The sequence below is a fragment of a genome, unplaced genomic scaffold, assembly GCF_019419815.1.
Source record: "Pyrus x bretschneideri cultivar Hongxiangsu unplaced genomic scaffold, Pyrus_bretschneideri_v1 Contig91, whole genome shotgun sequence".
NCBI lineage: Eukaryota > Viridiplantae > Streptophyta > Magnoliopsida > Rosales > Rosaceae > Pyrus > Pyrus x bretschneideri.
In genome coordinates, this window is record NW_025999833.1 from 767649 (window position 1) to 780171 (window position 12523).

Here is a 12523-nt window from a genome sequence, read left to right on the forward strand (position 1 = left end):
TTGCCTTTTCCATCGAATTGCATGAATTTTGGCAGCTAATAACCCATTGGCATCCTCAAGGCGTCAATCTTCTTGGAGTATGGCTTTGAGTATAGCATGAAATCATGCGAGCTTCCTTTGTACTACATCTTGATCGTGCTGGTGATTATCTCCTGCAGCTGTTGGATAGAGAGAGATCCTATGAATGTCACAGCTCAGTCTACCTTCAACTTATCTTCGGCTTTCCCCACTAGAGGCTCATCTTCTTCGTTGGTTTTTTTCTTTGGTGGATCAACCTTTGGGTCAGATCTCTCATCGTGCTGCGCCTCCAGATGGTTGACGAGTGTAGCAATCTGCAAGTCATTTTCTTCCATGGTCCTTGTTAACTTTGCAAGTGCTTCATTCATTTAGGCCAGCTGCTCCTCGATGAACATTGCACCAATAGTCATGACATGCATGGCTACAGGATATGAGCTGCTACTTGAGTTGGCATCAGAAGTTAATGACTCTTAGTACCTCCTTAGGCTTTCTTCCCTTAGAGTCCTTAGCGAGGGTAGGGTGATCACGGGCTCGTGTCTCGAGTGTTCTTGCTCTTTTGGCAAAGTTGATGTAGGGGTGGAAGGCACAGTAGAGAGAGTTTTTGCCTTGGTTTGGGTTATGACCCCAAAGTGCCACCCCTTGCGGTAAGGATGTTCTTGTTCTTCGCGTTAGTTGTAGGAACAACTTGATCCTTTCTTGATACCATATGTGTCTCTTGTGGATTTAAAGACAGAGATGAGAGGCAGAGATGTCCCACCAGGCGTGCCAAATTTGTAAACACGATAATTCTGTAACGAATGAAACGAGAACACGTGTACAAAGTAGATTTGTATTGACGAATTCGTAGGGGTGCAATCTCTGTTTACAATTTTCCTCTGATTCAGTCTTCAAATTTGATGTAGATGTGTAGGTTGTTGATCCAGGGGTCGCGATGACTTGATCTCGGATAAACAATTGAACGATTACTTCAAGTTTTGAACTTGAAACGATGCTTGTATAGTCTTCACCTCAAAGTTGTGGCAAAGGTGATGTTGATGTAAGATTTCGTTGATTCAAGGGTCTTGGCGACTTGATCTTGAATCGAACTTCGTTACAAGTTTTGAGCTTGCAACAAAGTCTTGAAGGAATCGGCACAAGTGCTTGTTGATTCTTCAAGGGAATGCTTCGGCTTTTGTCGAAAGAAAGCTTTGGCTTTGGTTGTGCGTTCTTCAAATAGAGCTTTGGCAGCGTATTAGTCTTCTAAGATTTGGCAGAAGTTCTCATTTTGTGAGAATTTCAGCCCTTGAATGTAGAAATTGTCGACCTTATGCTTATCTTGGTACCTTGTATTTATAGACTTCCAAAGACATGCCTTTGGGTGGACCTGGCTTTGATTTATGTCTTGATTCGTTCATGGGAGAATTTAGGCATGTTTTGTGTCTTAATTTCAGCCATTTTCCCTTGCTTAGCCGAATTATAAGGCTTTCTTGCCTATTTTGTGAGCAATCTTCAATTCTTACTTGTTTTGTGAAGATGGTTTAGCTTTCTTTCCTATTTTGGGAGCAACTTGGACCCCTTGCTAATTTTAAGAGGGATTTTCTCGCCTTTGCCGAGTTTTGGTAATGCTTTTGAGCTTCATTTGCTTGATTTGTGCCACATGTCATTGGTGACTTGTCTATTTGTGATGAGTCATTTGCCACGTGGACCTTTGTGGTGCAACATTTGTATGCAACGAAATTTACATGTCTACAGTATCAAAAGAGAGAAAAATGGAAAAGCAAGTAGCTAAGAAGATAATGATGACGACTTTGTCGATCCTCCACTTGCATCAAAAAAGAAAAAAATGGAAAAGCAAGTAGCTAAGATGAACCAAAAGCCAAGAAAGCTAAAGCAGCAAAAAAATTGGTGCTTGAACATAAAGATCTTGAAGAAGATGAAACCATAATGGGACCTAAGCAAGTAGACAAGAAGGATGCAAAAGCCAAGAAAGATAAACCAGCAAAAAAATTGGTACTTGAACATGAACCTAAAGAAGATCAAAATGTAAGAGGGTCTGCACAACCTCCACAAGATGATCAAGTTACTGGAAAAAAAGAAGAAGATAAGGACGATGATGAAAGAACAATATCAGATGGAATGGCAAAAGGTGATGTTGATGATGAGATGGATGACGTTTAATAGCAAGAAGATGATGATGATGAAAGAATAGTTTCAGATGTGTCGGACAAGGGCGATGATCAAACAGATGATGAAGATATACAAATGACACTGGTTGCATTGAAGATAAAAATAGAAAGCCAAGATAAGTTCAAAATCAACACGATGACCCAACAGAGAAAACGGTAAATCCAAAAGACAAGCTAATTCTGCTTAAATTTTGTGTTTATATTTTATATAAAATCATGAGTTTGCTAGAAAAAATATATTAAAATGCCATCAACTTAATGATTCTGGTATAACTAATGTTGCATGCTAATTTTGGTATAATTGGTGCTGTATACTAATTCTAGTATAACTAGTGTCGTATACTAATTTTGGTATAATTGATCCTGCATACTAATTTTTTTATCACTGATGTTGGATACTAATTCTTATATAATTAATAATGCATGCTAAAAACTTATATAAGTAATGATGCACATTAAAAAAAAATATAAAAGCAATGCTGCATACTAATTATTGTATAACTAAAATAATGAATAATAAAATTTGATTCATATTCTTGATTCTCTTATAATTGATGCTGTATAATTATTCTGCTATAAAACTGAAGCTTTGTCATTATAATCCATAACTAATGCTGCATACTAAATCTTTGTATAAGTAATAATCCATACTAATTCTTGATTTTGAATACTATCAGGAGAAAGAGGGTGGAGAATAAAATGAAAATGAATATCACTTTGACACACTGGTTGATAGTTAGAGTATCTTTGGCACCCAAATTTCAAATGAGCAAGTCCAAGATGACCAAAATGTTGCACTTGATACTGCCTATCCAACTGTTGAAAATGGAGAAAGAAATGCAGACATCACAGACATGGACATGACTGAAATTAATAAGGTGATCATTAATGTGATTAATTTCCATATAGAAGAGGCAATGCAAAAAGATGCTCCAAGTACATCAATCGAAGAATCAATTCCTTTAGTGCAAGAAGTAGCAGTGCAAAAAGAACCTCCAAGTACTTCAATCCAAGAATCAGTTCCGGTAGTGCAAGAAGAGGCAGTGAAAAAAGTGGCTCAAGCACCTCAGTTCCTCAAATCCCAATTCACCCATATGGACAAGAAGAAAATGCAGAATCAGTTCTTCCACTGCCAGTTCAAGATAAGGAACAACAAGGAAATGCAGCATCTATTCCTCAACTGCTAGTTTAACCCGAAGAGTTGGCAATCAAGACAAGGAAGCAAGAAACATTACGTCGAAAAAAAAAAAAAAACTTATGTCAACTGATTTTGCAAGATTCTATGAGCTGATGCTGTACAAGCATTACATCAAAAAAAATTAAATGTTTATGGGGCGGTTCCCCCCAACACCCCCCCCCCCCCAAAAAAAAAACTTATGACAACTGATTATGCACGATTCTATAACTTGATGTTGCATAAATATTAATAACCTTCGCCAAATACTAAACTAACTTATAATCCATTCCAATTTTAACAAATATACATGATAACTATACTGCAAAAAACAAAAGGAACCTTAATGAAAACAAAAGCAGCACAACGAAAAACCACCTTCGCCAAACACTCGATCAAATAAAAACTGAATCAAAATCATCAAAACTAAAAAACCATGCCTGCAAAAAACAAAAACAATCCAAAAAAAATTCAATGCGACCAATAAAAAAATTGAAAAATCAAAGACTCGTTTCAAAATCTAAACCGAAATAAATTCAAAAACACACAACACTTTAAAAAATCTAAATCGAAACAGATAAAATTCAAAGAGATAAACTTGAGAGATACACTTACCTTCGAAGAAAACTTGAATGATTCAGATAGAAATTATGGTGAGAGGTAATTGAGGGAGATGACGAGAGACAAATCGGAACAGAAAAATTTCAGAGAGAAAGAAAAATAGCAGAGAAACGAAATTAAAAATTGAATGATACAAATAGAAGAGAGTAAATTCTGTCAATTACCGCCGATCATGTTTAACAGAAAAAGAAAGGGCAAATACGTAACTCTGTTTCTAATGAAAAAATAGGACATGATGTCATCTTACGCGGATTTAAAAAATGTCATTCCTTGAAATGTTTAAAAAGTGTAGTCTCAATATATAATTAAGTATTGAAAGTATACTCTAAGTGTAATTTTTCCTTTTTTATGTCAAATTATTAATTAATTATTATGGGATGGGTAATGACTAACGATTAAAAAGGAGGAGCTGCTACTCAGTAGGTTTGGGGGTAATTCTCAGATCCTAGGTTTGAATCTCGTGAATGGCAAATTAGATATGAAATTACATTATCTATTGTATTTTTTTTATAGGAAAAAAGGTTTCATTAAACATAAAAACCTCTTGTACAACCATTCCCAAATAATCAAATCTAAAAGCATCCAAGGTCGAAGCAGGAAGGCAATAATCCCAAAAATATGGATTCGTCACTGATAGGCCCACATGAGCTAATTTGTCTGTGATAAAATTTGCCTCCCAAAAAATATGATGCCATCTAATGCACTGGAATCTCGATGCTAGCCACTTGATGTCTGTAATGATCATCATAAGATGTCAAGGGGGGTTCCACTCCCCCTGCACCACCTGAATGATGAGCTTGGAACCCCTCTCCACCACAAGCTTTCTCACACCTTCGCGCCTGGCAAAAGAAAGACCCTCCTTTAAAGCAGTGGCTTCCGCAAGCGAGATGGTGGCCCCATTGAGATTGAAAGCACCAGCTCTAATAGGTTGTCTAGCCTTGTTCCTTAAAACAAACCCAGCAACCACTTTATTTAACCGAACTCATCCTCTTTTGACAAAAAAAAAGGAAAAAAAAAGGCTCTGCCACTGTGGCAAACAAACATTGTGCCCTTTGCCTTTCACAACGGAGAATGAGGGGGGTTTTTCTAGCCTCACGGGTGAAGCCAATTTTATTTTATTTTATTTTTTTAATAATCGATATTATTTTGGACTCGCGGGTGAAGCCAATATATATATATATATATATTTTTTTTTTTTGAATAGTCGATATTATCTACATTAAGTGGAAAGTGACACACCCTGATCAAGATCAGGGCATGCTGGCCGTCACGTGGAAGTGACGTAACTATGTGCACAGTGCGGAAGCTAATAAAATAATAATAAAAATAGTATGAATAAATAAAAACTAGCTTTACACAAAGTAATAACGAACAAGTGCAAGCGTAAGTGCGACACTAAGTTCAGAGCATGAAAGCCTAATGCAGTCCGGGAGAAAACGACGCAACAAAGTACACCCGAAGGTGGTCCTACACTGGTGGTGGTCTGTCAGATATGCCAGGGAAATCCTCAGGGAAGCCACTGAACGTGCTAGCCAACTAAAACCTGCAGGGGCGCAAACCAAAAGCGTGAGTGGGCAAAAACAAAGCTTTTCGAAAACCATTTAATAAATAAGTTCTAACCCCTCGCCGTAAAACCTGTATACTTCCCAGAAAATAGAGTGTATATATATATATATATAAATCATGCTCAAGAATATGCTATGCCAAAACCTCAAAGTAAAATGCAAGTGCTCAGGTAATATCGCATCAATATCATATAATCTGTCAGCCGGAGTCACCTAACATGACCTGTACGGCTGAATCTAGAGCTCAAATCTCCATCTCACTAACTGAACCTGCACACGAGTCGGAACCACCTAAAGTGGTTTGTACGACAGGCCTAGGTGTAACATATATATACGCTCAAGTGCTACGATCACGTGAAGGCTGTGCGAATAATCGCGGGTCACCTACGAGTCGGAACCACCTAGAGTGGTCTGTACGACAGGGCTGTGCACCTAACTTGGATCCAAGCTGAGCGTGTGGTGCGGGAGGTGAACATCACGTGAAGGACTGTGCCCAACTCTGGGCGGGAGCACTAACACCAGGGGTGCAGGTTATGAGCTCTCTATGCATCTCAAATCACTACTGAAAGTAAACATAAATCACAACTCACCTGATACTTACCTGTGCGTCCGCAACACCAAACATATATATATATATATATATATATATATATATAAACAATTAACAATGCATAAACAACGACAAAACTATAGGCATGGCATATAACGAATAAACGTTCTAAATAAATTTCTGGGAAAAGTATAAGTATATAGGTATATACGGAAAACCAAAAGCCCACTCACTGGTAAGTGGAAGGGTCGTAACTCCCCTGCCACGTGACCACGCTCGTCCTCGGGATAGGATTCACCTATATGCAAAACAACTATAAAAACGTTAATTTTAAAGCACATAACCAAACTTAAGAAATAACTTCTCAAACAATACTCAAATGGGGTGTATGAATACACCAACGTGATCTACTCAACCTCAGGAACATCCCTATATTTTTAGAAAAAAATTTCACCGCCGCACGCGCCGGCCAAGGCACAGCCACACGCGCCGACCACGCGCAGGCACGTGCCTGGCACGCTGACGGCGTCAGGGATATTCCGTTAACTTTAACGGATTCCGTCAACGGCTTTAGGAATATTCCGTCCAAACTGACGGAATATTCTGTCGTCTTCTCCGGCGAGGCTCTGGCGCCGTCGCCAGCGCCGGAAAATTGGGAAAAATTCAAATCGTCCTATCTTCTTCGTTTTTCAACCAAATTTCACAAAATTGGTACCAAATTGAAGCTTACAACGAGAGGAACAAAATTATACCACTTTCAAGTGCTAAAATCCACTAAATCTCATCGGGAAAATACCCCCAACTCCGGCCAACCTCGAAACTCGTGATCCCGACGTCCAAAACCTTCAAACGAACCACCCCGAGCCTCCTAAGGACCTCACCAAGCTTCCTACAAGCTTGAAATTCCAAAAAACATAAGAATTTACGTGTGCATGAACAGTACCAAAAATCGGGTATCCCGAGTTCGACATGAAAACGAAGGTATCCTTACCTGAAATGGATATGGTTGGACTCCAATGAACCTCACGAGCATGGATATGTACTTTGTTTCTTCGATCTGTGAAGATTTGGGTGGTTTTGGAGTGTGTCTGTACACATGGGTATGAAAATGGGAAGGGAAATGGGCACGGGATGGGTGCAGGGATAGGGGGAAAAGGGTGAGGGAAATTATGGGAGTGTGTGTGTGGTCCACAACCAGCCACACCCACTCAAACAATCACACAACGAAAAAAAATAACACTAGGGGCAAAATCGTCTTTTCACGCGTACGTTTTAAAATTTTCGGAACGGGCTGTCACAGAGAGGGAGTAAACTTAGCCTCACAATGGACTAGTAATAATGTGGTTCGAATTCGCCTTTTGTGAGAATTGAACCTAAAACCTCTCCCTTACAGGTGAAGAAGAATATCAATGGACCGTGGTACCCAATTTTACCTTTTATATTCATAAAAATGTTAGTTTTTGTGAAATCTTTCAAATGTGAGTCATGTGACCTAAAACTGATGTCAATTGAAGAAAGTACCTTAAAATTATAATAGTATCTTCGAAGGGAATGTCAAAAAATTCACATAATAAAAATGGTTTAAAAAGACAATATTAGTGTTTCCAACTGAAATATCAATTCTTACGTGACATGATGTAGATTGACAACAAAGATAACTTCAAATTCATTTTGAATTGATTAATAAATGTTTTTTATTATTACTTTTTATCTAAAAATATTTATTGTAATTATGAAAAGTAAATAATATAATAAATAACGTTCAATTTAGTATTTCAGGTGGAGAACAGAACTTAAAAAAAAAAATAAAAAAATAAAAAAATCAAAGTGCCACATAGGCTTTCAAATCTAAATTATATATTTAAACTTTGAAATCTCCTTTGGAAATGCTCTATTATTGGAAATTATATGTTCATAATATTATAATATGTTATTTATGTGTGAATGAAAAATAATAGTTGAGTGTTTTAGTTGAATTCAAATTTAATTGCATGAGTTGCATCTATTCGTTAGAACTTTAGGCAACAGTTACCTAGTTTCAAAAGGAGTGGCTTGAGTTCTATATAAACTTAAGCATCCCATCTGTCTAAATGAAAAAGAGAGAAGAGTTTTCTCCAATATCTTTTATTCTTTGTTAGTCAAATTTTGAGTCGTGTCTTGAGAGTATGGAACATACAACGTTCGTGAGAGTCTGAATATTGAAATGTTTTGACTTCGAATTATAGATTGGTAACTCCTAGGAAACGACTGCCTACCGAACTACAAGCACAAGAGTAGGGACGAAATTCTGTTTTTAAGACATTGTATTTATGTTGTGACATCACGTCCCGATATTTATTGTATTTTATTCTCAGTAGTAGTGAAATTATCAAAATGCCCCTGTGATGCCACGTAGGTCTTCCACATAGACCTCAATTTTCCCTTCATTTTTCCACTATTATTTTACTATTTCTAAATAATACTAGTTTTTATGAACACGTGATCATAAACGGAACTCAATTCGAAGTTATAACAAACAAGTTATGTTCGAAACTGTGTAAAAATACCTAAGGCAAATCCAAAACTTGAAATTTCCCTCGTGCAGCGTGCACCCTAGCTGGAATTTCATTGAGTGTCTGGCGGAAAGACATGCTCTTGCTTCTGGTGAAAATTGAAGTGAATTGCAAGTGGGAGTTAAATATAGTTTTAATGGATTTTTATTTTTGATGTTGATGTTTGCTAATATGAGCACTCGTGCAATGCGAATGCTTGCATGTGCGTATTCAATTAAATTAGTAGAGGCAAGCGGCATAAAACAATAGTTTTAATGGTTTTAAAATCTGAGAGAGGATTCTCGCTAGATCCTTCAATTACATTTGTTTATTGTGTATCGTGCGTTCAATTTTTACCAGGTATTGTTTATATTCAATTTTAAATAAAAAAAATTTACAATGATTTCTGATCACACGATGTATAATGAATTGATGTAATTTGAAAATTCGATGAGGTACCTCATTCTTAAAATCCCACTCCACCCATCAAGTCCACTAGACTCATCATTTCACCCAATTAGTTCCTCTCCCATCTCTCACGTCACACCTCTCACTCTCTCCCTTTTCACTTCAGTCACTCACTCACATCTCTACACACTCAGCAGGTTTGCCGCACCTCTCAAACTCTCTTTCTCTCCCATAGCTCTCTCATCCCTCTTTCCCTTTAAGTGAACATCACCATCACCACTCCAAAGCTCCACCAACACCTTCAAAGTTCTCCGAAAAATTATCTAGAACCCTCTGCAACTCCTTGGTGGTGCCACACTCAGACAAAAACACGGTTTCCTATTTCGGCGTTCAACGAATTTCGCCGAATTGAAACTTCTCCGGCCACGGTAAGCTCAAGATTTCCACCCTCAAGCTCTGCCTTGAGTTTTCCGGTGTGTTTTACTGGCATGGATGTACGTTTTTGCGTGTTTAAAGGACGAATATCTAACCCACCATGTTTTTTGGCAAGTTGTAGGATTTTCTATGCCAAGCCTAGCCAAACCTTGTTGATTTGGTCAAGTTTGAAGGTGTAAAATGACTCCCCGTAACCCCTAGGCCATGGATTTGAGCTTGCATGCTCAAATCCACTTCAAAATCAACGAAAACGAAGAACTCCAACTTGGGCCGTCACTTTCAGGGCATTTTCCGACAAGCTTTGGCCATCTTTTGGCCGTGAAATGGGTATAATCTTATTCCTCTCGTCCTAAGCTTCGTTTTGATATATTATGGGTTAAATTTGATTGTGTAACAGCTCCGAACGGGGCATTTGAATTTCTTTCCAAATTTTTGATGAAAATTCTGTTCGTGAGCAAACTAAAGGAAATTAGGTTTATTACATTAATTATTATTAGTTCAGTGATTAGTGTAGTGGTTTTTACACTAACACCCCTTGAGGTTTATCGTGTTTTCACAAAATCCCTTCATGTTTGAAACGTAACACTAACACCTTTTGAGGTTCTAATTCAATTCCGCATAACCCATTTAAGGCTAACATCACCTTAAAATAATTTCTTAAAGACAAATTTTCCCTAATTATTAATTACTTTATGAAAAACCTTTATAAATAAATAGAATAAAAATTCAAATTAAAATCTTACATTAAACAATAAAAGTAAATAAAAGAAAATTGAAGAAATCTTGTTACCTTCTTCCTCTATGCTGTTAATTCATATCCCAATCCTCTTTTCTTAATTGGAAAAACCCTAGTAGAACAAATCTTTCTCCTGTTAAATCCTTTGGGCATTTCAGAGTAGGAATGTGGTCAGGTAATTTCTTCCAAGAAGCCAAATCAGGTACTCTTCTCCATGTTTGAAATCAGGGCTTTCTTCCATATTGTTTTCTCGTCAAAATTCGTTTCGGTTTGGGTGAACAAGGAGTGAAGGAGGTTGACGAAGAGATGGGAGGTGGCGATTTGAGGACAAGAACAAAAAAAAAAAAATTGAGAGAAAGATCCGAAGCTGCATAAGTGGCTTTCTATTTTTAGTATTATTTTATTTTATTTTATTTTTTTATTTTTTTATGGTTAATGTATGTTTTTGAAGTCGAACAAAAAAAAAGTATTTCCTTTTATTGGTTATTATTATATGTATTTCTAAAAAACCTTTTTTTATTTCTTTAAAGTAATTAATAGCGTGGTAAATTTGTCTTTAAGAAATTATTTTAAGGTGATGTCAGCTTTGAAGGGGTTATGTGAAGGTGAATCAGAACCTCAATGGGTGTCAGTGTTTTGTTTCAAACGTGATGGGGTTTTGTGAAAACGCGATAAACTTGAGGGGTGTTAGTGTAATTAACCTTAGTAATTTTTCGTATAGAAGAGGACCACCTGGAGGAGCGCTGTTGGCAGAATAGTTGGATGGTTACAACCTACATGTATCTATGAGTGGGTCTTTTCGTTTTTACATATATATATATATATATATATATATGCATATGTGATTTTTCCCAACAACTACCTTTATATACTATGATGTGACATGACATGTTTAGCTTTACAAATAGGCTTTTCATACACTTTATGTTTTTAATATTATTTGTGAGCATAAACTTGTGGCATGACATCCTTGCATTTTATCTGCTCATTATTACATGTTTGCACGGTGTCTCTTAGTTATTTGTACTATCCTGGGCCAAGGACCAGCTTCACATGTAGTTCACATGCACCGTTTACATTTGCTTTGGATCTAGAGTTAAGTGTTAGTCTATCCTTTTGTGTGATGTTTTGGGCTCGTTTGTAATGCGACTAGCGTACCTCACGTGATGTAGTATTAGAATGTAAAACCTACGCCCAGCCTCTTCCATTGTTTGAATATCTCTGTAATGGACTTGTGTGCTTACATAAATAATGAGCATTGATTTCTTATAATAACGAATTGAGATTTGATGTTGAGATACCTTGTTGTTGTGCTTACATCCTTTAGCTCACTTGTGCTGCAAAGTACCTATTACATACTATTATTATATATTTTTAGGAAACCATATACTTTTTTTACAGCGAGGGGTTACACTTTTCGAAAAGGTTTTACAAAGCTCTATTTTTAGGCCCACTCACCCTTGTTTTTGGCCTATCCAGGATTTTAGTGGCAGAGGTTTCGTGACGATGAGGATTGTTGGTAAAAACTGTTATGTAGGAGAGTTCTTCTTTTGGTATAAATGTCCTTACTCTTCTTTTACTGCAATTTATCTATGCTTAGGCATCACTTGTGTGATATAGGTTCAATCTCGCTCACATGCGTACTCTAAACTAGTCACTTTTAGGTTTTAATTGATTCACTTTTTCCACATCACTACACTTTATGGCTTCGTTACCTTCCAGGTGTCGGCCAGCACATCGCGATTCAGGTGTCTAGGTGGACAATCCAGGTTAGGATATCATATGCAAGCCTCAATCTCCAAGTTTGTCAGTTTTTCTAACTCTTTCTAGTTATTTATATTAATCTTGTGTACATTTTATGTTGTGATTTTCTTTATAATTATTGTTATTGGAATTCTTGTGTTATTTTCATATTTTCTAATACTGCTTAAACAACCAACACCATTGTTCTTATTATTTTTAGGTTTTGAACCATTTCTCATTCCAAGAAAGCCGAAAGGAAGGAAAGAGATTGATCCAAGCAAATTGTCTAATTCATAAATGAATTGTCGAAAACCTATACCCGAGATTACGATGAAAATTTCACAAAACTAACTTCTGTATATTCTTGTGTAATAATAAATTGATATATTTTTTATTTCAAAAAACAATAACTTATGCATCTTTTCTAAATAATAGTATTCCAGTATTCGTTGGGATGGAAATTGCCAATACGAACTCATGGCATTCGGCACATATAATCTTAATCACATTTGGATCAATTTAATGGTTTGTCCAAGGCGCCACATCAATTATATAAATAATTTATTCTTCAACTTTT

The 12523-nt window shown here is 36.7% G+C and overlaps 1 long non-coding RNA gene across 3 annotated transcripts; it reads left to right on the forward strand.

The window, feature by feature from the left end:
- The first annotated feature begins 9144 nt into the window (after positions 1-9144).
- LOC125473663 lies at positions 9145-12303 on the forward strand. 3 transcript variants are annotated; one of them, XR_007255483.1, is made up of 5 exons: positions 9145-9460; positions 9589-9794; positions 11683-11756; positions 11926-11972; positions 12167-12303. It is a non-coding gene; the product is annotated as an uncharacterized LOC125473663 (long non-coding RNA). The 3 variants fall into 3 exon arrangements; XR_007255484.1 differs by lacking the exon at positions 11683-11756; XR_007255482.1 differs by having other exon boundaries at positions 9589-11972.
- The last annotated feature ends 220 nt before the right edge of the window (positions 12304-12523 follow it).